Below are 24,053 nucleotides of genomic sequence, written 5' to 3' on the forward strand. Positions count from 1 at the left end.
TCCTCACAGGACTAGATAGGGAGTAGAGTTATTTTCCTGAATGCCTTCCTAACCTCCTCCTTGCTTCCTTCACCATAAGTAGAAATAATGATGACAAAATGTGTTAATAGCTAGCCTTGTTTGAACGTTCACTATGCCCAGGTGGTGAGCTAGATATTTTCCCATATAAGGGAGTGGAGACACAAACGGGTTAAAAACTGAGAATTCAACTGAAAAAACAAAACAAAACAAAAAGAAAGCTAAACAAAATGTACCATATAAACTGTAGGTTTGCAACTTTTAGAAACACAAACGTGACATTTCCCCCCACCCCCCCACACACACACTCGGCAATTAAAACCTTTTGTACTACATCCCAGCTTTTGAAGCACCCCCTGGATAATTTCAGCGACCCCAGTGGGCATAATCAACCATTTAGGGACACACTGATATAAAATTACATCCTGGTAAGATATGTCCACATATTCCACAATTCCAATGATTAGTCAGTATTTGGGTCATAAATGCAACAAGATGTGGTGATGTGAGAAGTCAGGTACCAGTGAATTATTGAAATTCCAATGTATAAATTTTCCTTTCAGAACTCTTGCATAGAAACAAGCTGATCTTCACGATCTCCTTGTTTATTTATAGGATGCCTTTTTGAAAATTTATCTTTAGGTTCTCTTTGTTTTAAATCATTTTATTGGGGCTCATACAACTCTTATCACAATCCATACATCCATCCATTGTGTCAAGCACTTTGTACATTAGTTGCCATCATCATTCTCAAAACAGTTTCATTTTATTTGAGCCCTTGGTATCAGCTCCCCATTTTTCCCCTCCCTCCCTGACATTCTCGCCTTCCCAAACTCTTGATAATTTATAAATTATTATTTTTTCATGTCTTACACTATCTAATATCTCCCTTCACTCATTTTTCTGTTGTCAATCCCCCAGGGAGGGGGCTATCACTGTGATTGGTTCTTCCTTCTTCCCCCACCTTCCCTTTATTCTCGCTACTCTCTCTATTGGTCCTGAGGGGTTTATCTGTCCTGGATTCCGTATGCTTCAAGCTCTTATCTGTACCAGTGTACATGCTCTTGTCTAGCCAGATTGGTAAGGTAAAATTGGGATCATGAAAATGAGGGAGGTGGGAGCATTAAAGAACTAGATGAATATTGTATGTTTCATCATTGCTATACTGCACCCTGACTGGCTCTCCTCCTGCCTGCAACCCCTCTGTAAGGGGATGTCCAGTTGCCTACAGATGGGCTTTGGGTCTCCACTCTGTACTCCCCCTCATTCACAATGATATGGTTTTTTGTTCTCTGATGCCTGATACCTGATCCCATTGACACCTTGTGGTCACACAGGCTGGTGTGCTTCTTCCATGGGGCTGTGTTGCTTCTCAGCTAGATGGCTATCTTTAGGTTCTTAGTTTAATTTTTCTCCCCGTGTCCTCACTGATCATGCTGCATAGTCTTCCAAAAGGCAAGAAACATGTGCATAAAAGAACAGTGTATGTCATTCTATTTGTTGTTTTTGTTTGTTTTAGAACTTAATTGCTTCCACCCTCTGACTTATCAATTATTTTTGGTTTTCATTCGTGATTCCTTGACCTTTTCATGCTCAGTTAAATGTATGCTCCCGGATGACAGGGCTTGTTTTGTTCTACTTTATCCCAAGTGCCCAGGAAGTACTTAGTTCATAGTAGGTATTTATCAAATAGTTGCTGGATGCATATCTAAGAGCTCAGATGGGTAGGGATTTCTGCTTTGAGTTGCTAATTCCAGGTTAACCCCTTATGCTTGGGCTACTAACTTAACAGCCAACCCAAGAGAGGAAGAGGAAACTTTTGTTCCTGCAAAGAAAACAGCCTCAGAAACTAGAAGGTGTAGTTCTATTCTCTTTTATTAGATCCTTGTGAGTCAGAGTTCATATGATGGCAGTGGGTTTGGGTGTAGGGTTTAGAATACTGTCTACACTCAAATGTAAGCCGACCCAAGTATAAGTCGAGGTACCTAATTACTACCAGGGAAATCAGAAAAACTGATTGACTCGAGTATAAGCCTAGGGTGGAAAATGAAAGATGTGAATTAACACAGAGACCAGAGGGGAGAGATGGAGCACTGCCACAGACACATCCTTACCAGTTCAGCTGCTGGCGTAAGTGAATCACTACGGGTGCTTCTGCAAATTGGAGCCATCCACATCATAGGACAGCTCTGATTGGTTACACATGAGTAAAAAAAACATTCAATGCCCTGTAGTCAGCAGGGCTTTGAATGAACAGCTGAGGAACAGCAATCACCCGTGAGATGTTACAACTTGCTGGGGTACCCCTGACTCGTGTATAAGTCAAACTCGGCTTATACACGAGCATATACGGTCGGTGAATTAGTCTTACATTTCCTGGAATCTGGGGTTTGACGTCACCTTCATCACTCACTTGTGTATCCATGAGCTGATAATTTGACACTGCAGAGCTTTGTTAAGTGTGGATGATGAGAGTTTCTGCCCGAGTTGTGATGTTAAAAGAGATGGAATGTTAAGTGCCCAGTCCCGACAGTCAGGACTCTTGACATTTTAGCTCCTGTTCACCCTGTTCATAGTGGCTTCTTATGCTTAGTGTACATTATGGGGACATAAAATTAGCATGAAACTCACAGCCAACTCCTTGGAAATGGATTAACTTGTCACTCAGAGTATGTGCCCTCTAGAGAGTTTACACTCCCACTGATTTGACTCAATTATCTTCTCGCCTTAGTCAAGCATGATCACAGTTTCTAATTTTCATTTATATATATATATATATATATATTATACACACACACACACACACACACACACACATTTCCCTCATGTCATCTAAGGAACTAAACACTAGCCTTGAAAAGCCTGTTCTCATCTAGAAGGAATTAAGCAAGCCACAATCAAATCTTCCCCCATCAATAACCAATTTGAAACATTATCCCAATTAAGTATCATTCTGAAAGAAATCTTAATTAATCTCGACTTGATAGGCTCCCTGAAAGAATTGCCTAATTACACTTTCTGCAGATGGAGATGATTCTCGCTAGTCAATCGGCAGTGACAAGAAGAGAGAAGGCATGGATGTTTACCTTCTGAGAGCACCAATCTGAGCTCAGAGGCCATGTTGGCTAACATGCCTCAAAAGACATACTATTTATATTATAGCACACCTGAAAATGCACTACCAATGTGGTCATCTTTTATGAGGAATGGTAGGTGGGAAATGGGAGTGTATATTCGTGGCACCCAGTTCCTGGATGTGCACATTTTTCCCACTTTATTTTTGTGTCTGACCACTGTATAAAACTCAGTCTTATTTTCCCCACTGTTCACAAAGCTTTCTTATAGAGTTGTGAAGATTATTCACTCCACAAAGCTACCTTTTGTGTGCTGAGGCTAAAATTCAGTTCAAATGCTACCTCTTCATACTTCTTGTTCTCTCAAACCAGAAGTAATTTGCTCCTTTGTATAGAACATGTTCTAGCTGTATCCCTACTGTACTGTTTTCCAAAGAAGGGGCGGAACAAATTACCATGAACTGGATGACTTACAACAACAGACATATATTCTCTTGCAGTTGTAGTAGGCAGAAGTCTGAATTAAAGGTGTCAACAGGATCGTACCCTGTATGCTTGAGGGGGGCATGTGTTTCTCACTCCTTTCAATTTCAAACAGGGTTTGGTTTCCTTAGCTTGTAACCTCATATGTCTTTGCTGTCATCACATCAACTTCTCCTCTATTGGAGCTGCCTATTCTGTCTTTCTCTTGTGAGGACACATCCTTGGATTTGGGACCCACACAAGTACTACTTAGTGAGATCAACTCAAGGTCCTTAACTTAATCACATAAAGATCGACTGTATTAAGCTAGGTTATCTAGAGAAACAATGACATTCATCTATGTACAGTAAATAACTTTATATCAAGAAGAATCTTTACATCTAGAAAGCACCCCTCCCAATCCAACTCAAGTCCATGGGTCTAGCAATATCCTGGTCCTCTTCAAACTCATGTAGTTATAAACTGATGACACAGAAGGGTCAAGTGAGAAGGAGATTGATCACAGGTTAATGAGTACAGAGCTGGTGGATCCTAGTTCAGCAGAAACATGCAAGTTGTTGAGAGCTTTCCGGGTCAGGAAGCCCACACGGAACAGCCTCAGGAGGCAGGCACAGAACCCGAGCAAACAGGAAGATATAGGGGCAAACAAAAAACAAGTCCAAGTGTCTCTGATTCTTATAAAAAAGAACAAATGCCCAAGGAGGGGTCATCAGCTAATACTTGAAATGCAATTTGAGCTCCACCCTTTCTCATTCTCATAAATACAAACTGACATAAAATCTAACAGACACACCTTTGTTTTCCAGGCATTCGGACTCCATATCTCTGGTGGCCATTATTAGTCAGCCTGCAGTACTTTTAAAACTACTTCCAAGTAATGATCTAATTGGGAGGGTACTATGTGGATTAGTGGGTTACTTGGTAAGTTGCTAACTACATGGTCAGCAACTCAAAACCACCAGGTGCTCCTTGGGAGAACAAAGAGATTTTCTCTTCCCATAGTTAGTCTCAGAAACCCAAAGGAGAAGTTCTACCCTCTTACAGGGTCCCTTTGAATCAGAATTGACCATGGCAGTGAGTTTCAATTCACAGATTGAGCAGAGTTTATTACAGTGAAATAAAGAATCCAAGGACATTTTAGTCTTATTATTAACTAGGACAAGGAATTTGAACTTTCTATGGGATTTTAAAAAAAGTTAGTGGAATGTATATTACAGGATGATCTGGTAGAACTTTCTGAGATGATGCCAATATAGCAGATGTTCTCAAACTTGCTCATTTTACCGCATATGTATTTGACCACATTGGGAGGGGACAATCATTAGATGTGCAGACAGTTTCTCACCTGACAGAGTGTGTCAAACTACAAGCGCTGCAGATGTTTCTGGTAGTTTCACCATTCACACATCACCTGACTACAGAAGCAAGTTTGTTCCTGGGTCTTTCAATTTCCTACTGATATGCCTGGAACATGAGTTCTGGATCTATCCACCTGGTAGGATGATTGTTAGAATTAATGAAACAGTGCTTCATTATAAAACTCTTCACACTTAGGAGGGGGAAACAGGAAAGAATGAAAAACTGTGCAGGGTATCTGTGAACCCCTAGCAATGTTTGTTCCTTGAGTTTTAATAAAAATATCAATTGAGTATTGTGTTGTGGGACAATGTGTTTTGTTTTTCTGATATTATTTCTGATAAAATGCATTTTTCTTTTATTAAAATTAAATGTTCATTATACAAAATTTATTTTATAAAAAGTAAAAACAAAAAAAAGAATTAGCATTTGGGAAGAATTATATATATAAAATTTAGATTTAGATCTAGAATCAGATTTATTCATTTTTATTTATATTATTATTTGTATTTATACTAGTATTTATATCTCTCTATATAAGGAGGTATACATGAACAAAAAAAACAGAATTGCATTGGGCAGAGCAGAGCTTTCCTAGTATGCATTTTTCCTCCTAAGTCGGCATGAACAACTTGCTCTGAGCTAGTGCACCCAGTGGTGTCACCATGGAAGATTTTCTCTGGTCACAGTGATTATTTCTTGTAAAATCAGTTTGGTCCAAACCTTGTTTTTCTCAATGGCCAATTTAAGACAATAGGATGCGACTATGCAATTTTGTTTCCTGTTCAGGAAAAATGTCACAGAAATTGTTGTAATATTGAACTCCGTTTATGGCACCGTGGGAAATTTCAAGTGTACAAGTGGTTTCCTCATTTCAAAAAAGGCAGAATGTCAATTGATGGCAAACCTCATTTTGGACATGTCAACTGCCTGAATGGATGAAAATGTTGACTCCTACTGCATTTGAAGTGTGTTCCACCAGGTCAGACTGTTCATCTAGAGGTTCTGAAAAAAAAAATTGCGCAACAGTATATGATAAAAAAAAGACCTGATTTGTGGCAGACAGGAGACTGATTTTGCCAACACGACAATGCACCTGCTCACGCAGCCATCGGTGTGCCGATTTTGGAAAAAAAAAACAAAACAAAACAGCATGCCTCTCCTGTCCCACTCACCTGACTCACCTGTTCTCACTCCATGTAACTTCTTTTTGTCTCTGAGAATGGGAAAAAAGCCATCAAAACGGAAGGGGGCACGGAAGAGGAAAATAAAAAGATCGGTACTGAGGTCTCCATAGAAAGTGAATGTCTGGAAGAGAACGAGGGCGACATCTGTGCAAACATGCCTGATCCAATTGCTGTATGCATTGTGATAAGAGTTGTGTTAGCCGCCAATAAAATGATTTAAAAAAAGATGAGTTTTAAAAATATGTTCAAGAATGGAATCTGAGATTTGACAAATATATTAAGTGTAATGGAGAGTACTTTGAGGGTGATAAGGTTGTTTTGTAACAAATTTTAAATACATAGCTTTGAAAAAATATCCTTTTGGGGGGTTATCTCCTAGTGTGTGTGTATATTTTTTCATCCCCATTTTATATCATATGAACCACATCATTTGAGCTCCATTACTTGGAGTTTTGCAAACTTAATTGTGGAAATGACTTCCTGCCTGCAGCTTATCCTCCTATTTATGAATAAGGAGCTCTGATCGTGTTCCCAGGTAAGCTCTGCACTTGTAAGCTTATGTTGTCAGTTCAAACCTACCAGCTGCTTCTCAGGAGAGGGTTCAGGCTATCTGCTTCCATGAATAGTTGCAGTCCCAGAAACTTGATAGAGGTTAATACGAATCAGACTTTTCTCAATGGCAACTGGTATGTATGGTTTGGGGTTTGGCATGGTGGAGCAGTGAGTTAAGTGTCTGCTCCCGAAATTTTACATTTCTGAACACCAAAAGGAACGGTTTTACTCTGCCCTGCCTTAAAATAGACTTAATAACAGTGGGTTGTAGCCACTGTAATATTTTTACAGTGTAGAATACATTTTGAGTCCTTCAATCTATAATTAGACTCTGGGTTTTTATTGCCTAAATATAAAGTCAAAAAATATAATGATTTCTTATCCTGAAATTTTTGATTTTCTGAACCCTTACTCTTTCATAAACTTTAGCTGGAGGTGTAGAAATGCTTTCATTTCATGTAAGAAGGTCATTTTCCCTCTCCATAGGACCACTGAGGACTGTTATTCCCATCTCCTGACATTTCCACCCACCTACTACATCAGTTCCTTTCCCTACTCTGCCTTACTTTCGCCTACTTCTTCAAGAAAAAACATTGTAGTCACTGTTTTTCCCCACTGGAAGTTTCCTCTAACTTTCCAAGCCAAGATCAACTTCTCTCTCTGAACTTCCACACAGTCTGCATTTCCCCATTCATCGATTTTGTACTCTAGTCAATTCCCTAGTCTTTTTTCTGTCCACCAGACTGTAAATCATTCTCACCAGATGATAAACTCTATGATGCCAAAGATCGTATTTGTTTTTCAGCAACTTTTTCTATGTTTACCATAATATCTAATACATAGAAGGAACTTAATAAATATATGTTGAATAAATATTGACTGTTATAAGATATTTATGAGAGGTATAAATGGCGGTTAAGAGTATGAATTCTAAATGCTCAAATTCAAATGTCAACTTAGTCACTTAATAGGTTTTAAGTCAATGCCAGGCTCTTTCAGCTCACTCAACGAAACCAACTCATTGGCATTGATTTGATTCCGACTCACAACAACCCTACAGGACAGAATCACACTGCAATTGTAAGTTTCTGAGACTGTACCTTTTTATGTGCATAGAAAACCCGCTCTTTCCCTGTGGAGTGGCCGTTAGATTTGAACTGGTGACCATCTGGTTAGCAGCCCAACACACAATCCACCATACCCGAGGGGCTCCTGCTAGCTCCCTAATATCTAGGAGGCCTGGTGGTATAATGAATATGCATTGGGCTGCTATACTCCAGGTAAATAGTTCAAAATCACCAGCCAGATCTATGATAGAAAGACAGGGCTTCCTACTTCCATCAACACTTACCGTTAAGAAACTCACAAGGGCAGTTCTATCCTGTCTTATAGAGTTGGCATTGACTCAACAGCAGTGAGAATTCTTAAGTTATCACATTTGATGACTTCCAAATTTCCTAAACTCACACTTCATACATTTCAAGTTCCAATTACTAATGACTGTTTGCAATTGTTGATCATTTTTTATCATGCCCTACTAGCAAATGAAAGTCCCCAAAGCTTACTCCACCCATACCATTATGTCCAGCTTTGCTTTGAAAGGACAGATCTTCTTTAATTATGTTTTGATGTACTAATTGTTCAGAAGTGGACAGCTTATTAATGTTCCATAGAGTCAGTGTTCTGCTGAAACCTGTCAATGTGCTCCCCTTGAGGGACTCGGCTCGTATTGGAAATACCAGCGGCACAGCTTCCAGCACCAGAGTAACGTGCAAGCCATCACGACGGAGCACGGTGACTGATGCGTGGAGGAAGGTTAAGGACAACCTGTGATAGATAGGTGACACAACCATCTTGCTTGCAGCAAGTGAGAAGGAGTTGAAGCAATTGCTGATTAAGATCAAGGATTGTGGGCTTCAATATGGGCTATATAACTCAATGGAGAATAAACAAACAATTTACTATTGCACGAATATGTAACATGATAATAAGAGAAAAGAATGAAGTCAAGGATTTCATTTTCCTTGGAGCCACAGGCAGTGTTCATTGAAGCAGCAGCCAAGAAATCAAAGGACATATTGCACTGGATAAACCTGCTGCACAAAACCCCTTTAACATGTTGAAAAGTGAGACCACTATTAGGAGGACGTGGGTGTGCCTGGGTTCTCAGACCAGGGTACTTTCAATGGCCTCATAGGCATGTGAACGTTGGACAATGGATAAGGAAGATCAGCGGGGAACTGGTGCATTTGACTTGAGTGCTATACTATAACATGGACAGCCTAAACTGCCTTGGAAAACGGACACCCCAAGTGCCCATTCGATGCAAAGATGGCCAACTTTGCCTCGCGTACTTTGGGTTTGTTGTCAGGAAAGACCAGCCCCCAGAAAAGAAAACCATGCTTGGTAAAGAAGAAGCCAAAGAAAAGAGGAAGATCCTCGATGCGATGGATTGACACAGTGGTTGCAACAACGGCCTCAAATATAACAATTGTACGGATGACACACAGCCTCGTAATGTTTCATTCTGTTGTATGAGCCAGAACATACTTAATGACACCTGACAATAACTTTGAGACAAGCAACTTAATCTTTTAATTTTCACATGTAAAATTATAAAATAGTGTATAGCAAGCACTTATTTATTTTTTACATCTATAACGTTTTTCTTTCCAAAACTGCCATCTACATAGGTTTTGGTACTATGTGCTATTTAGTGATTAGTATATTTAGCATCATGTGGTACCATAGCCCATCCAGGTGGTAGCGTGTTTCAGAACTTCATTCCTTTTATGGCTTCATAGTAGTACATTTGTGGATACACCATTTGTTTATCTATTCATTAGCTAATGGAAATTTAGACTGTCTATCTTTTTGTTATTTTGAATAATTCTGCTAAACACAGTCTTGTACTTGGCATTTGTATGGACATAGATATAGGAGCTTCAAGAAAGCTTCAAAAGCTTTCAAAATCCAGTAGAATGAAAGGAAAGGGAAATAGAACTGTCCCATGAATTCTTCAAAATCATGCCTGTTTCCTTTGCTTTTTAGTAAATATGATGCTGCCACATAAACATAATTGAAGACTATTTTGAAGCTTTCTCATACTTAAAAATGTTGGTCTAACAGTCATTCAATTTAAAGGTTTGATTGACTTCAAGAGTATTTTCACATCAGACGAGCTATTTTACAAACTTGCCAGCAATGTACTGGGGTCACAATTATGTTCAGATGGTTGAGGAGTAATAGGGAGCTACTGACAATGGGTATAGGTTTCTACTAGGACTTATGAAAAAAATTAAAAATGAACTGTGGATGGCTGATATATTAAAATCATTTAATCATATGTTTAAAATGGTAGATTTATGGCATATGAGTTATATCTCAAAAAGGTGTTATGAAGGATCCCTTGATGGTTCGATAGGTGAGGGACTAGGCTACTAACTTGAAGACACTGCTTCAAAACCACCAGCAGGAGAAATCAGAGGTTGTCTAGTCCTGCAAAGATTCAATGTCCCAGAAGCCATCTAAGAGTTGGCATGGCGTAGAATGAATTTGTTAACAGTGGGGTTTGTATATAGCAGATGCAACCGAAAGTGCCCCTGGATGAGCCAGACATAGCCTTATATGATTCTCTCCCCCTATGAGCAGAAAGAGCCTTTGCCTAATCAATGCTGCTGTTGTTAGATGTGATGTCATCAAATCAGTCCTGACGCATAGCGACCTTGTGCACAACAGAATGAAACTCTGCCTGGTCTTATGCCACCTTTACAATTGTCCCTGTGCTCGATCCCATTATTGCTGCCATTGTGTCCATAGATATGGCAAAGTGACAGGTTTTCACTCTCCTGTTAGGATGTAGCATATGACATAGACAATAGAATGTTACTCCTATGGTACTATTTAATTCTATAAAATTAATGTTAGCCCACTGCCGTGCAAAACAGCCCAGGAAGTGGCAAAGAGTCAGGTTGTGACCTGCCTGCTGAGAGGGCCACGTGGCAGAAAACGGCACAATTCCTGGAGGTTCAGAATGTGGCTTCCCAGTGGTATTTGGAAGACATGGTCTTTAGTCCTATAGTCCTAAGAGATGGCATTCGGCCATTAATACAAACACAACATGTGGGTGACTTTCTCTAGAGCTTTCAGATGATAACGCCGCTCTGCTACACTGCATTTTCAGTCTTTTGAAACTCAGCTTATCAGTCCACCACTCACCAAAAGAAACTGTACCACAAAAAGTGAGTGTCCTTTCAAGCACCCACATTTGTGTTTGTTTGATTATTTTTTAACTCAGGAATAGAAAACTGGCATACAGTCTCTCCTCCATATTGTTATGTGGTTAGTAAAGTAAATCAATTTTAATGACATACAGAGAAGGATGCCTGTCAACAAGTAAGTAGGATATTAGTACTTGTTAAATTAAAGTATATGTGATTGCTCCTCTTACTCAGAATGGAGCCCTGGTGGCATAGTAAATTACAAGTTGTGCTCCTAATTGCAAGGTCAGCAGTTCTAATTCACCAGCTTCTAGCAGAAAAAAAAAAAAAACCATGATGGTTACCGTTCCCATAAATCAGAGTCTCAAAATCATATAGGGGAAATTTTATTATGAGTCAGAATCAATTTAATGACAATGAGCTCTCAATTTTATTTTAAATACATGAAATGGTGGTGCTTCATAATTCTCTTCTCATTTGACATGATTGCCAGTAGATTTTAATGGTTGGAATCACACTGTTCACACTGCTTGTCATCTAAAAAGAGGATGTTGTATTCCAAACTCCTTAATGTTCACTTTCATAGATGCATGAATATATAATACCTTTTTAAACATTTAGGATCCTTGTAATTATTCATGGACACAAAGAAGGCTGATTTTATCTGAAATCAAAGCATCAGTTATTTTATAAATTTTTGAGCAAATAATTTATTTTAATATTTTATTATTTAATATTTCCTATATCTTCTTCCTTGCATGCAGTTGCTTGGAATGATTTTCTTCCATCTCTTCTCATAATGCTATTAATTCAGTTTGATAATTTACAGTCTTGAAAATCTCTAGATTTAAACCTTCTCATTATATCCCAGTTCACAAGGGCAAGAAGGCGTCTCACCTAGTCTTTCCTGAGTCATTCTAAAAGTGGAATTCCAGAATGAGGTCAACTGATAATTGCCCTTAGAAACAGAGCTTATTGCCTGATCCTTCTTTCGGCCATTGGTCCGGAGATTCATGCTGCATTGCAAATGTTTTGCAGCTCAATGAAAATTTCTTGTTTATGTTTATTCACAGTATGTAACTTGCCAGAGCTTCAAGCTGCCTGGGGTACTCAACATTGCAGAACTCCTCCGTCATCACTAGATGGAACTTCCATTTAACTGATATGGCTAAGTCTAATGTAGTGCTGTCATTGTGTGCCATTGAATAGAGCTGCCCACAAAAAGATCCACAAGTTGTCATCTTCATGGGAGTGGATGACCAGGCCTATCTCATACACTAGCTGGTGAGTTCAAACCATCAACTTTTGGTTATCAGTTAAGACTTTAATGCTTCTGCTCTGTGATCCTTTATGTTGAGTCTCTCTCTCTCTCTCTCTCTCTCTCTCTCTCTCTCTCTCTCTCACACACACACACACACACACACACACACACACACACAACTTTGACTTGAAGCAAAGCAGATCCCAGACCTCAGATTTTATTCCAACGAACAAGTGATGTTTGTAAACACAGATAGATTAAGCTGCATGAAAGACTTCAGTGATAAGAGACCACACTCGCCAACGGGATTTAAGGAAAGAAGAAAAGACATGTGGCCTATGTTAACTGTATGTTAAAAACAAAGTACCATATAGTCTTGTAGACAGGCTGAGTTTTTCAGCACATTTTTTAATGCAGATGTAGTAAAATTAAGTACTTTGGCTGATATTCTGGTGGGCTTATACTTGAGTATATATGGTAAAAGAAGAGTGTAATCTTGCTTAGTGGGTAGTTGGGGCTAGTTAGCAACCATATCTTCAGTATAAATCAGTATTTTTCAGGCTCAGTTCGGGTCAGTGAAGCTTCCTGGGCAATGTGACCATATTGAAAAGCAGAGTTGGAGAGTTGCAGGATTACTTTAAATCTGGGTTATTTTTATCCTCCCACATCAAGTGCAAACATGGTTGGTTTTTTTTGTTTTGTCTTGTTTTTTATGGCAACCGATCAATAAATGTTCCTTACTCTTTATAAATCTGCTTTATGTCTAGTGATGTTTTTAATATGGCCCTTCCTATAGTTCAGGACCAGGATGCCTTTGCATGAGGTCAGTTAGGCTCTGAAGGTAGCGTTAGAAACTGTTCAACATTCTCTTTCCCATGTATTGATTAAAAGGGAAGGCTGTAAGTGAAGAATACAAACCTCAAAATGCAGTATAGTGTAGTTCAGCTTCCCGACTATCGATTTCTTCCTTGTCAACTGACCATGTTTTCCAGCTGATCGAGCATCTTTTTCTCACCAATTAGTTTGGAAATTAAACATGCACATTCCTTTGTGATTAAAGGGAAGGACATACTGACAGCATATGCCACGGGTAATCAAGCCGATGCCTTAAATTATCTTGTGTGTATGTGCCTGTGTGCTTGTGTTGGGGTGTGTGGTGTGTGGTGATTCCACAGCTCTTTCTTGTCTCCCACCATAAGAAAACAGATCTGGTTTTCAACATTTTCTGTATTTTTGTTTGTTCATGCTAGCATTAGGCTCACGGGTGTTATATCATTGGAGGTAACCCTCTTGAAGTTGTGCTATATGTGCTTCTGTGTCTGGGTATATGAAACCCAGGATTCATGAACCTAAGGGGACAGAAAGTAGAAGAGGGGTATTGGGGGAGTAGCGTACAGTCTAGTAAAAGGGAGAGAGTGTCGAGAAGTCCGGGAAGAAAAATAATGTTGGAAACTGTGGTAGCAACTGTACCAGACTGCTTGGTGTGATTGAGCTAGGGAGTGACGTGAAGCATTTATTAACTTCCAATGAATAGTTATTTAAAATTAAAAAAGAAAATCATGACTCAGTGCATGCTATAGTATTAACCTCGATTCTGATAAGTGAGCCAGTGGAGCCAAGTGCTGCCCAGTCCAGCTGTGCTGAATGAGCACAGGCTATTCCAACCTCCACACCTCCCCACGCCATGTGTCCATAAATAAGTACTGCCCAAGGGTACTTGAGAAAGTGTGTGGAAACACAGAACTGAAAGATAATGGAATATTTTTGTTCGGTTTCTGAAGTGGAGTCAACCACAGTTCTTGCTACTCAACGCTGAAAGAATTCATGTCTCAGTAGCTGTAGCCCAAGTGAGTTTTTACGAAGGAATGGAAAAATTTCAGGTTTACAATCTCAACAGGGTACATGCTATTTTTGGAAAGTGTGCCAAGCGGCACAGAAGCCACACTGGGGTTCACAGCTGGGTACAAAAAATCATGTGGAAAGAACACCCACACTCACAGAACTGGGGAATCCCCAGGCTTCAAGAGGCCAAGACAGCAAGAGAGCTTACCAGCAGCGCTCTCGGCCTTAATTCTATCCCATCTCCTGGCTGGGGGAGGCATGGTTGAAAGTATTAGATGATTCCACTGGCTGAGTTTAGGCCCACCTGTGTGATGGCCTTAGGTTTAAGATACATATATTTGTGCTTGGGGGCTTCGTCTGCACATGCCGAGTTATGGATCTTCCCATAGGTGTCTAATAGGGTGCCTGATTTCCCTCCAACCCCATTACATGGTCTTTTTTCAGGCATGGGAAGGACAACCCAGTCCTTTGTTCCTAAGCTAGCTGCCTAACATTTTTATTATCTTTTTGATGGCGTCTTCATATATTTGTAAGCAATGGAAATATTACCTATTGTTTGTTACTGATGAAAAGAAATGTACATAGGTTTATGTATGCATTACATACACATAGTATACAGACTCTAGACCGGATTCAAAAATATGTATGTGTACCTGAGGAAATATATTATTTGTTGAATAACAATCATCACCACAATCATTTTATCACCCTTTAATTTAAATGAGCACGTCAAAAAGTAAACACTACATTCTAGTTGTTTCACATAGTAAACCATTATTTTTATTCATGGAGTTATCCCGGACGGATATTCAGGAATTTAATATATTTTTATTTATTTATTTGTTTGTTTGTTTAAATCCGACAGGAGCAAACAGGATGTTGCGAGTCCTGCTCACAGGGAGACGCTAATCACGTATCATGAGAGCTCTGATCATCATTTTATCTCTGTTCTCCAAAAGGAGCAACAGGTAAGGATTAACCTGACTGACGATAATGTCTTGTTATTTTTTGTGAATCTATTATTCCTTCTGTAACTATCAAATAGAAGTAGGAGACAGAAATGATCAGGTCCACCGATTATCTGACTCTGCTGTGGGGTTACTTTTGTTCTCATTGCTTAGTCAGGAGCTTGCCTCACGTATGCAAACAAAAAATTGACAAAGGAAGACTGCCTGCGAAATCTCTTTCCAAGAACCATTTGTACTATGAAAGGAGAATCATGCATTTTTATTGGACTTCCACCCTCTCTAGATATAATCATTGTCAGTTACTGAAAAATTGCAGAGACTGTACTAAGTGTAAAGAGGCAGCAATCGCTAAGGGTGAGGCTCTGAAACTACAAAGCGAAGATCAAATGTTGTATTGTTTTTGATATTTATTATCAACCTGCTGTTGCATTCACTGTATCCCAGTATCCTAATGTGTTTAAATAGGAATAATAACTCACACAACAGCGGTGCCAAGAAAACTGTTGACATGTATAAACTATGTGGAGCACTCACAATACCCATCACCTGATCCCTAAATATTTAGTACTAGCTCATTCTCACCACACTCAGTAATTCGGGGAGATCATTTTAATGCATTCTCTCAAATGAGATTTTCAAGTAATTTTCTATCTGTAAGTCTCATTTTTCAACTAAAATGTATATAATAATGTTCACTTGAAGATATTTTGTAGTGACTACAAATAATTCATGCAAAACGTATGCTATAGTTTACATATAGTTACATATAGCTTTTTTGCTATAGTTTACAGCAAAAAATAATTTTTATTACTGACCTTTTAAAACAAGGACTCAGTGATTTGTCTCACTTTTCTCTCTAGATTTCTGTCTGTATCATACTAGGGGGAAAAATAGACTAAGGAAATCTTCCTGACAGGAAGTATTAAATGCAAAGCCCAGGAGAAAAATTCAGTAGGAAATATAAGAAACAATCTTGAAAAAATATAAAAGCTAAACCTAAAAACCTCAGGTGTTAGACATTTGTTCTTAATAAGACTGCAATACCTAAAGTAAAGTGCCTTTGTCTCATCAGTCATTCATCATATGGTGGAATGAGTTCAGACAGCAGGAGGCAGGAAGGAGGAGAGAGGCACTGATGTGTATTAGTTGCCAGTCACTCACCACTATCCCCAACTCTTTCGAGTCTTCCATGTGTCTCTACTCCCTCCTTCCTTTCCAAATCCTTTTCTTTGTATCCCAGTCCCCAGCCAGCTGATCCAGAGAGAGAACTGTTTTGGCTGGCTATTCGTGATCACAGGTGGGAAATTCACCTGCAAGCATGACAGCCCTCCCTTTCTTGCCCTGAATCAATGAGACTCGGGGTAGAATTTAAAAAATGAGAAAAAAAGATATTGGCACAAAGACAGCAAATGACTGTCTTGGCAATGCTATCATTTCAATGGCTTCCTCAAACTGGAGGCTTGTGGCTCTGTCAGCGCCTTCCTGAGCGCTTCCACAAACTAAGATGTTCTGCTGAGACAATGGTGAACTGAACAGTACACTAGGGACTACAGGGGGCGCAGGAGGGAGTAGTAGGGTCTTGTTTCCTCGGGCCATGATTCCCTATTGTGAATTTTCCATTTTCATTTTGCTAGGGCTTGACCTGTTGCTCGGTTCCATGTGCAATTTACAGTAAATTGTGTTTTCTTTGCTCATTCCTGGTACTATTTCCTCTTTATCTCTAAACGTCGTGTTAAAGGGTGGAGTGCATCTCCAAGGGGAGGCACAAGGGATAGTTTCATGTGGCCCCAGTTTCCACCTTTTCAAATGACCTCGTTCCCCTTATTCTTTACCAAGTTAGTAAAATCAATTTTTATACAGAGGATATAGATATATATTAAGACTCTATCAGCCTTGTTGATTACATTATACTATAGAGAGAGAAGTAAAATTTTAGATATCTGAGGTCATTTATACAAATTCAGAAGACAGTATTATTCTCCAAACCATAAATTGGTGATTTTTTGAGAGCTAATGAAATCTCTTCAGGAAAGGAGTAAACAGTATTATGGAACTCCGAAACAGTCTACGGTGGTGTATGCATGCATCAAGAACTGGCTTTACCTAAGAGTGCTAGTTGGAAAGCAGAGCATGCAGACGAAGTAGAAAACGGACCAGATCATTCTCAACTAAGTCAGATTACAAACTCCACGAGATTAGTTTCCATCCGTGACAAGTGCTACATTGCTTGTAAGTCATGCCAAGGCAAGAATGAGGTGATACACGTGGTCCCATTCTCTTTTACATTAGATGTGAACAGGAGCAAAGAGAGTGTTGAGGAAGAAGACTGATTCCCAGTCTAGGCTGCACAGATGGAATAACCTTGCTCGGTGAACGTGAAGAGGACTTTAAGCACTTGTGACTGTTAGGTGCCCTCCACTCAGTTCCCTCTCATGTGACCCTGGTTAAGACAGAAAAAAACACTGCCGGGTCATGCCCCATTCACACAATCATTCTTATATTCTATCCTACCAGTGAAGCCACTGGTCAACCCATCTTCTTGAAGGTATCCCTCTTTTTTTGATGCTATTTTAGCAAGCATAATGTCCTTCTCCAGAGACTGATCTCTCTTAGCAATCTGTCCAAAAGTATGTGAGACAAAGTCCCCTCATTCTTGCCTCTAAGGAGCCTTGCGGCTGTAGGTCGTCCAATACAGATCTGTTTGTTCTGTTGGCCATCTGTGGTAATTTCAGTACTCTTCCGCACTATAATCCAAATGAATCTATTCTTCCATCTTTCTTATCCAATGTTCAACTGTCACAAGCAAACGAGGCTACTGAAAATACTGTGGCTTAGGTCAAGCACAGCCTAGTTCACAATGTAACAATCTTGCTCTTCAATACTTTAGAGAGGTCTTAAGGGATTTACTCAATGCAATGTACCATTTGGTCTCTTAACTTCTCCTTCCATGAGCATTAGTTGAGGGCCCAAGCAAGATGAAATCCTTGACAACTTGAACTTTTACTCTATTTATTTTGATGTTACCTACTGAGATAGTTAATATTTTTTGTGTGTGCCAACCTGGCCAATAAAGAGTTAAAATGATTTTAACTAAAGAGTTAAAATGATTACTATCTCCAAGTTCTCTCCTTCAAAAAACCCCACTCCTATATCAAATCGTGTTCTTTCCCAGGAATTATTTCACAAATGTAACTGGTCTCTTCCAGCCCATTTTCATCTACAATGATGTCAAGGATTCCCTTTCCAATTGGGTGCAACAGCTTCCTCATTTTCTTGTGCCAACCTGGCCGATAAACACAGGCGGGGTTAATTGAAGGGTGGAGGGATAAATGGCTCAGTGAGCCTCACATTTCGAGTTCTCAGGTCTCTTGCTTTGTGAGTCGGACCAGGGTGCAGCTGCCTTAGCCAGTTCCCTGCTTCAGCTGGCAAGGCTCACTTCCTGCAAGACAACCCTGAGGAGAAGCCACATGGACCTACCCAAATGCAGCCCTGGGTGCTGGAGCATCTGTGTGGAGCCCCCTGCCAGCGCTGAGATGCATACACATTCACTGATTCAGCTTTCCCCCTACAGTCGATGTCATAGTGTGTGTTTTGTGAGATGGAGGACTTTGTGGATTGGTGTCAGACATATGGACTAATGGTAGACTTGTGGACTTGAGCAGCCCTGTGTTGGGATGTGTTCTTGATGTACACTTATCCTGTACATGGCATTGTAACACATACTGAAAGCTTCAGTCCTTGACCTTCATCAGCAAGTGCTGAAACTGCTCCTAAATTTCAGCAAACAAGGTTGTGACATCTGCATATCAAAGATTGTTAATAAACCATCTTGGAATCCTGATGCAGCATTCTTCTTTACATAATACAGCTATTCTTATTATTTGCTCGGCATACAGTTTGCATAAATATGGCAAGTGGATGCAACTCTGACCCGCACCTTTCTGATTTGAAAGCTTTACCACCTGTGACCATGAAGCCAGCCAATGTCGTTCAAGTTTCCCCACATAGCCATGGATACAACCTGATACACACCTTTCCTGTGTTAAGCCATGCTGTGTGCACTTGTTCTGCACTTCCTGATTATCCACACCGAACCCTTTGGTAGGGATTACATCTCAATATAAAGAAACAGCAATTCTCAGTAACTGGACCATCATGATCAATGGCAGAAATCTTGGAATTGTCAAGGTTTTCATTTCATGTGGATCCACAATGAATACCCATGGAAAAGAGTATCTAAGAAATCGTATGCTGCATTACACTGGGGCAGATTCATGGCAAAAAAAGAATACCCTTCCTGTATTAAAAAGCAAAGACATCACTTCAAAGATACGGTTTGTTTATTTAGTTATCACATATGCACACGAAAACTGCATAATTAATAAGGAATACCTGAGAAGAATGAACACACTTGAATTACAGTGTTGGCAAAGAACAGTAAATCTAGCACACACTGCCAGAAGAAGGCACAAAAGTGCGTTGGAAAATGTACAGCGCAGAATGTTGCTCCTGAGAACAAGGGATGGAAAGACTTCGTCTCATGTACTTTGTGAATGCTTTCAGAAAGGACCAGTCCCTGGGAAGGAATCATGAAGGATAATGTAAATCTTGACGACCTGCTAGATGGAGGAAGACTTTCACCAAGATGGAATGTCACAGTTGCTACAAAAATGAACTCAAAATTAGCAACAGCGGTCAGAAAGGCTGGGACGAGCCTTATTTCTGTGGTACATCGGGTCTCCTAAGTTGAAACTACTGGCACGGCACCTAGCAACCACGGTGAGAAAAGTGTGATTCGGGTCTCACCATGTGGTGGGATCTTGGCTAAGAAATCCTATACATCATGCCCGTCATCTCTAAAACTGCTTTAGAATATAGACAATACACTGTTATCCTCACTTGATAATAAAAATATTTCCGTAGAAGTTTAAAATTAGAAATTCAATTCCATTGAGGAATGTGTTACCCTAAAGCCTAAATTTTTTACTTAACTGCTTTCTCCACAGAAATTGTAACATACATATAAATTGTAACATGTACCATGAATGAGAGTGTTGAGAATTACAAGGCAGGTGCATGAAGAAAGGGGAACTCCATAGGTGTTGCATCATTGTGAGTTCTTAAAACCACCTAGATTACTATATATATATATATATATATATATATCTTTTATTTATTTGTTTGTTTGTTTATTAGCACTAGATCTCATATACTTATTTAGTCTGCTTTTTGTTTTGTTTTTATTTTTCCAAATATTATGCTACCTCCTCTTTTTTTAAGCTCATTCTAGTGCCTCTCAATAACTATTATATAAGTGTGTTTCAAACAATTCATGGAAAAATGAATGGAAAATAATGGATTTTTCCCACTCATTTGTGAAGTCCTTTGCAATCAATCCCTCCTGTCACTGTCCACAGATCCATCGTCTTGAGCCAAATAAGGAGAAGGCACCCCATAGACTCAGTGGTCTCCTCTGTGGCTCTATGTCAAAAGTCTTTGATGCATTTGGTGTCAGTGGCACCCGCCACTTCAGATAGTGGTTTTGAATGTGCTCTTCCCAGGTCCTCCAGATCCCACGCCCAGCTCTCTGCTTCAAAGATGTCTGAACCTGACAACCATGGCGGGTGGTAAAGAAAACCGCATGATCCCCTTTCTTAGTGCTACAAGTGCACTGTTTGTGTGGTTCCATTCAATTATTTAGTGGGAGCTACAGAGACAGGTAGAAATTCTAAGTAAAGAAATATGACTCCTCTATACCTGCCCTTAGTTATCTTAATAAAATTATTGCTGAAGACCCCTACATTTTTATTGTTATTGTTGTTCACTGTAATTTCAAATTCATGTTTGTGATACTTTCAATGTAAATTTACCTTGAAACACCCATGTCACTAACAAAAATTTTAATTTGCCATGACACTGCTTCTTTTGATTTGTTTCTCTCAATAGTTTTCTTTTAATTCTAAGTTACAACTCTGCCTATTGTTAGTCTAAATACGACACTGACCAGATTGGATGGAGATATATCATCCATGTTTAGGTCCACACTGTTTTCTGTTTCCATTGTAACATTTGGGGAGTTCTTTCATTCATTACAACTGTTATGCTTTTACCTCCCCTTTGGTAGGATTCTATGTATACACAGATGAAAGCAAACTAAATCTCAGTTCCCAATGGTCCCAAAGAACGAGTGGATAAAGCAAACCATGGAACTACAATTGTGATTCATGCCTACATATCCTCCAAGTTATCTGAATTTATTATTGTTGTGATTGCTCTTAGGCGCTGTCAGTTTGGTTCCAACTCATTCATAGCAGCCCTGTACTCAGCACTGCCTGGTCTTGTGTCAGTCTCGCTGTTATTTCTGTGCTTAACGTGTTGTTGAAGTGTATGTCAGTCCATATTGCCAAGGGCTTTCCTCTCCCTCTCTACTTCACTGAACAAATGTCCTTCTCAAGAGACTGGCCTCTCCTGACTTGCTCAGCATAGGTGAGAAGTTTCTGCACTTGTGTCTCTAAGATACTTTATTTTGGAGTGATTAGATGAATACATAAGATGTTGATGAGTTCATTCTTACTCACGATGATTGTGTTTCTAGAGCACATTTTTAGTTTGCTTTCATCTAGAGCAGAATGGTGCATTTTTGGAAGCATCTTACCAGGTATTTCTTTGAGATGCTTCTCAGTGAATTCAAACTACCAGTCTTTCAGTCATTTATACCATTAGGAACTTCCTAGGGAATAGTAAGCTTACCCTCTTGCAACATACTAGATATTTCTCTGGTTATCTTACTAAGCACGCTATTTCAGGATAGAGGCGCCATCTTCCCAGTAAGGCTTCCAAGCTCAAAGAATGTAGGAGATGCTTACTGAACTGGAGCAAAAATGAATGCATCATCTCTCTGTGACATATGCTCTGTGTCTGATAGGGCAGACCTGCCCCCCCACCCCCCGCCACACACACACGAAGTTGCGTGAACTGCACCATCTGGTCTAGTCTATTAAGACAGGTTTTTAACTGTATGTTTTATCTCTATTAGATCTTTCAATTTTCTCTTACTCAGTCTTCAAATGACCCACCCTGAACCCCTGCTTTGCTTATACCATTCATTGCTCTATCTTCACTTTCCTCTATATCCTCAGAAGACTGGTGAGTCTTAACCGCAATCCTCCCCACACCAAACTCCAACTATATTCACTTTCACAAAGGAATGGTTCTAACTGATCAGACGAAGTAGACCCAGCAGTATAGTTTCTTTATATCACCAGAGAATGTATCCCTTTCTTCTTCTTTATGACCTATTTTAGTCTTTGTTTAGCATTATTCTTCCATTAAAATCAATTCAAATTTTGCTTCTTATACAAAGATATTTTAGAATGCCTTTGGATCTCATATTTCAATAACATATAGAATTGAGCACCGTAATGTTATTGGGGTCCTAACTATAATGGTGGTAGACCTGACACTCAGGACTTTCTTGTATATTGTATACAGTTTAAAGGTTAGACTCTCTCTAAATACTAGAGCTCCCACATGCAAGCGGAGGAACGTGGACAAATATCAGTTCGCTTGTGTGAACTTTATTTATGTCTCACCTCTCACTTGAGTTTATTATCCTTCCCTTCCCTTACAAAAGAGCTGCGAGAATGAAATAAGAAAAATAGTTGAAATGCCTTATATGCCTGCTTCCTCTTCCTATATTACCGATGATTCATAAATATTATGAGTCCTCACATTTTCAGCCGTGTTTCATCCAGGAATTGGACACTGAAGTGTTGGCATCTGATTTAGGGAAGAAGGGAGATGCACTCCTTCTTGACTGCCAAAATAGCAACATTTCCGTGCAACAGATAGAATTTTTATGATTTAAAGTTATCTGAAACTAAATATCGAGATAACGTACAACTTCAAAATGTCCTATGTTCAGATTACACAAGGAGATGTCCAATGGCTTTCTCTCCAGGAATGTCAACTTAATGTGTTTAACCCACACTCCCCACTGCATGCTGTGGTCCCACAGATGTCGTCGTGTAACAGGCACATCTCTAAAGCGAGAAAGAGGAGGTAAAAAAGCAATTACAGAAAGAAAACTAGGATTGAATGTGATCACTTCAGAGATTATTTATGTAACCCTTCTTCAAATGATATATGTTTGAATAAGTCACCACCCACTTGCTTTCTTAAAAAGCTGCTTTCAATACCAAGTTCATTCACTGGAACCTGGAATGCAGAGCCTGGGTAAGCAGGTCAGAGGTCACAATTGAGATTGCTCTTATAAAGCATTCCAAAAATTACCAGCAAAAAATTAAAACTGATTTTCTTGAAGTGTGTGTCTGTGTGTATTCAAATATGAAAGGGAAATAAGTGAAATTACTTAAGAAGGAAGAGTCAGAAGAAGATGGGGATGATGGAATGGAATGTAAGTGTTTTCACATAGTTTTACCACATCTTGCAGTGATAAGATGGTGCAAGCTGAGGATGTTTATGGCAGCCTGGAAGGGGATAAGCTTTGTCAAGGGAGAGAAAAACAAGCCACGTTTATCTCTGATGATTTATCAGATTCATAAGCATCAATCTTTGATCAGAAGGCTCAGGGCATTCCTTTATCTTTTGAAGTAGGGAAGCCTCTCTTCTACCTTTCCTGTATGTCTTGGCTAGCACTGCGGCCCTCTCATTCTCAGGCTGTGAATCTCTGGGGTGAGATCTGGTGTCGTATTGGGTCAGTGAGGAAGGCTCTTTGTCAGTGTGGATGGCTGGCTTGTTCCTCTCACTGCGTGTGGAATGTTGACCATGACGAATGGCGCCCTACAGTAACGGTGTTGTTAGCATCGGGCATCTGAGAAAGCATTGTCAGAATGTCTTACACAAAGAAATCCAGGCCAGGAGATTCCACTCATATTTTCTTTCCAATTTGCCCCCACAAAATTTTCCCTCTGTAGGAATTGGGCTGATGTCCAAATATGAAGCAAGGTTCACTCATTTTAGACTCTTTACTCATTGAATAATCTCTTTGCCAAATTTTTAATTAACGACTCACGCCTATGGTGGAGATACTATGCAAATTAAACCCTCTCATGAAAATTATAATTTACCTG

At 39.5% G+C, this 24,053-nt stretch overlaps 1 non-coding gene across 1 annotated transcript; it reads right to left on the reverse strand.

The window, feature by feature from the left end:
* Positions 1 to 14,849: 14,849 nt before the first annotated feature.
* Positions 14,850 to 14,984, reverse strand: LOC142444072 (U8 small nucleolar RNA). Its single transcript, XR_012783747.1, has one exon. It is a non-coding gene; the product is annotated as a U8 small nucleolar RNA (small nucleolar RNA).
* Between the last annotated feature and the right edge of the window lie 9,069 nt (positions 14,985 to 24,053).

This window comes from Tenrec ecaudatus, chromosome 3 (assembly GCF_050624435.1).
Source record: "Tenrec ecaudatus isolate mTenEca1 chromosome 3, mTenEca1.hap1, whole genome shotgun sequence".
Lineage (NCBI taxonomy): Eukaryota > Metazoa > Chordata > Mammalia > Afrosoricida > Tenrecidae > Tenrec > Tenrec ecaudatus.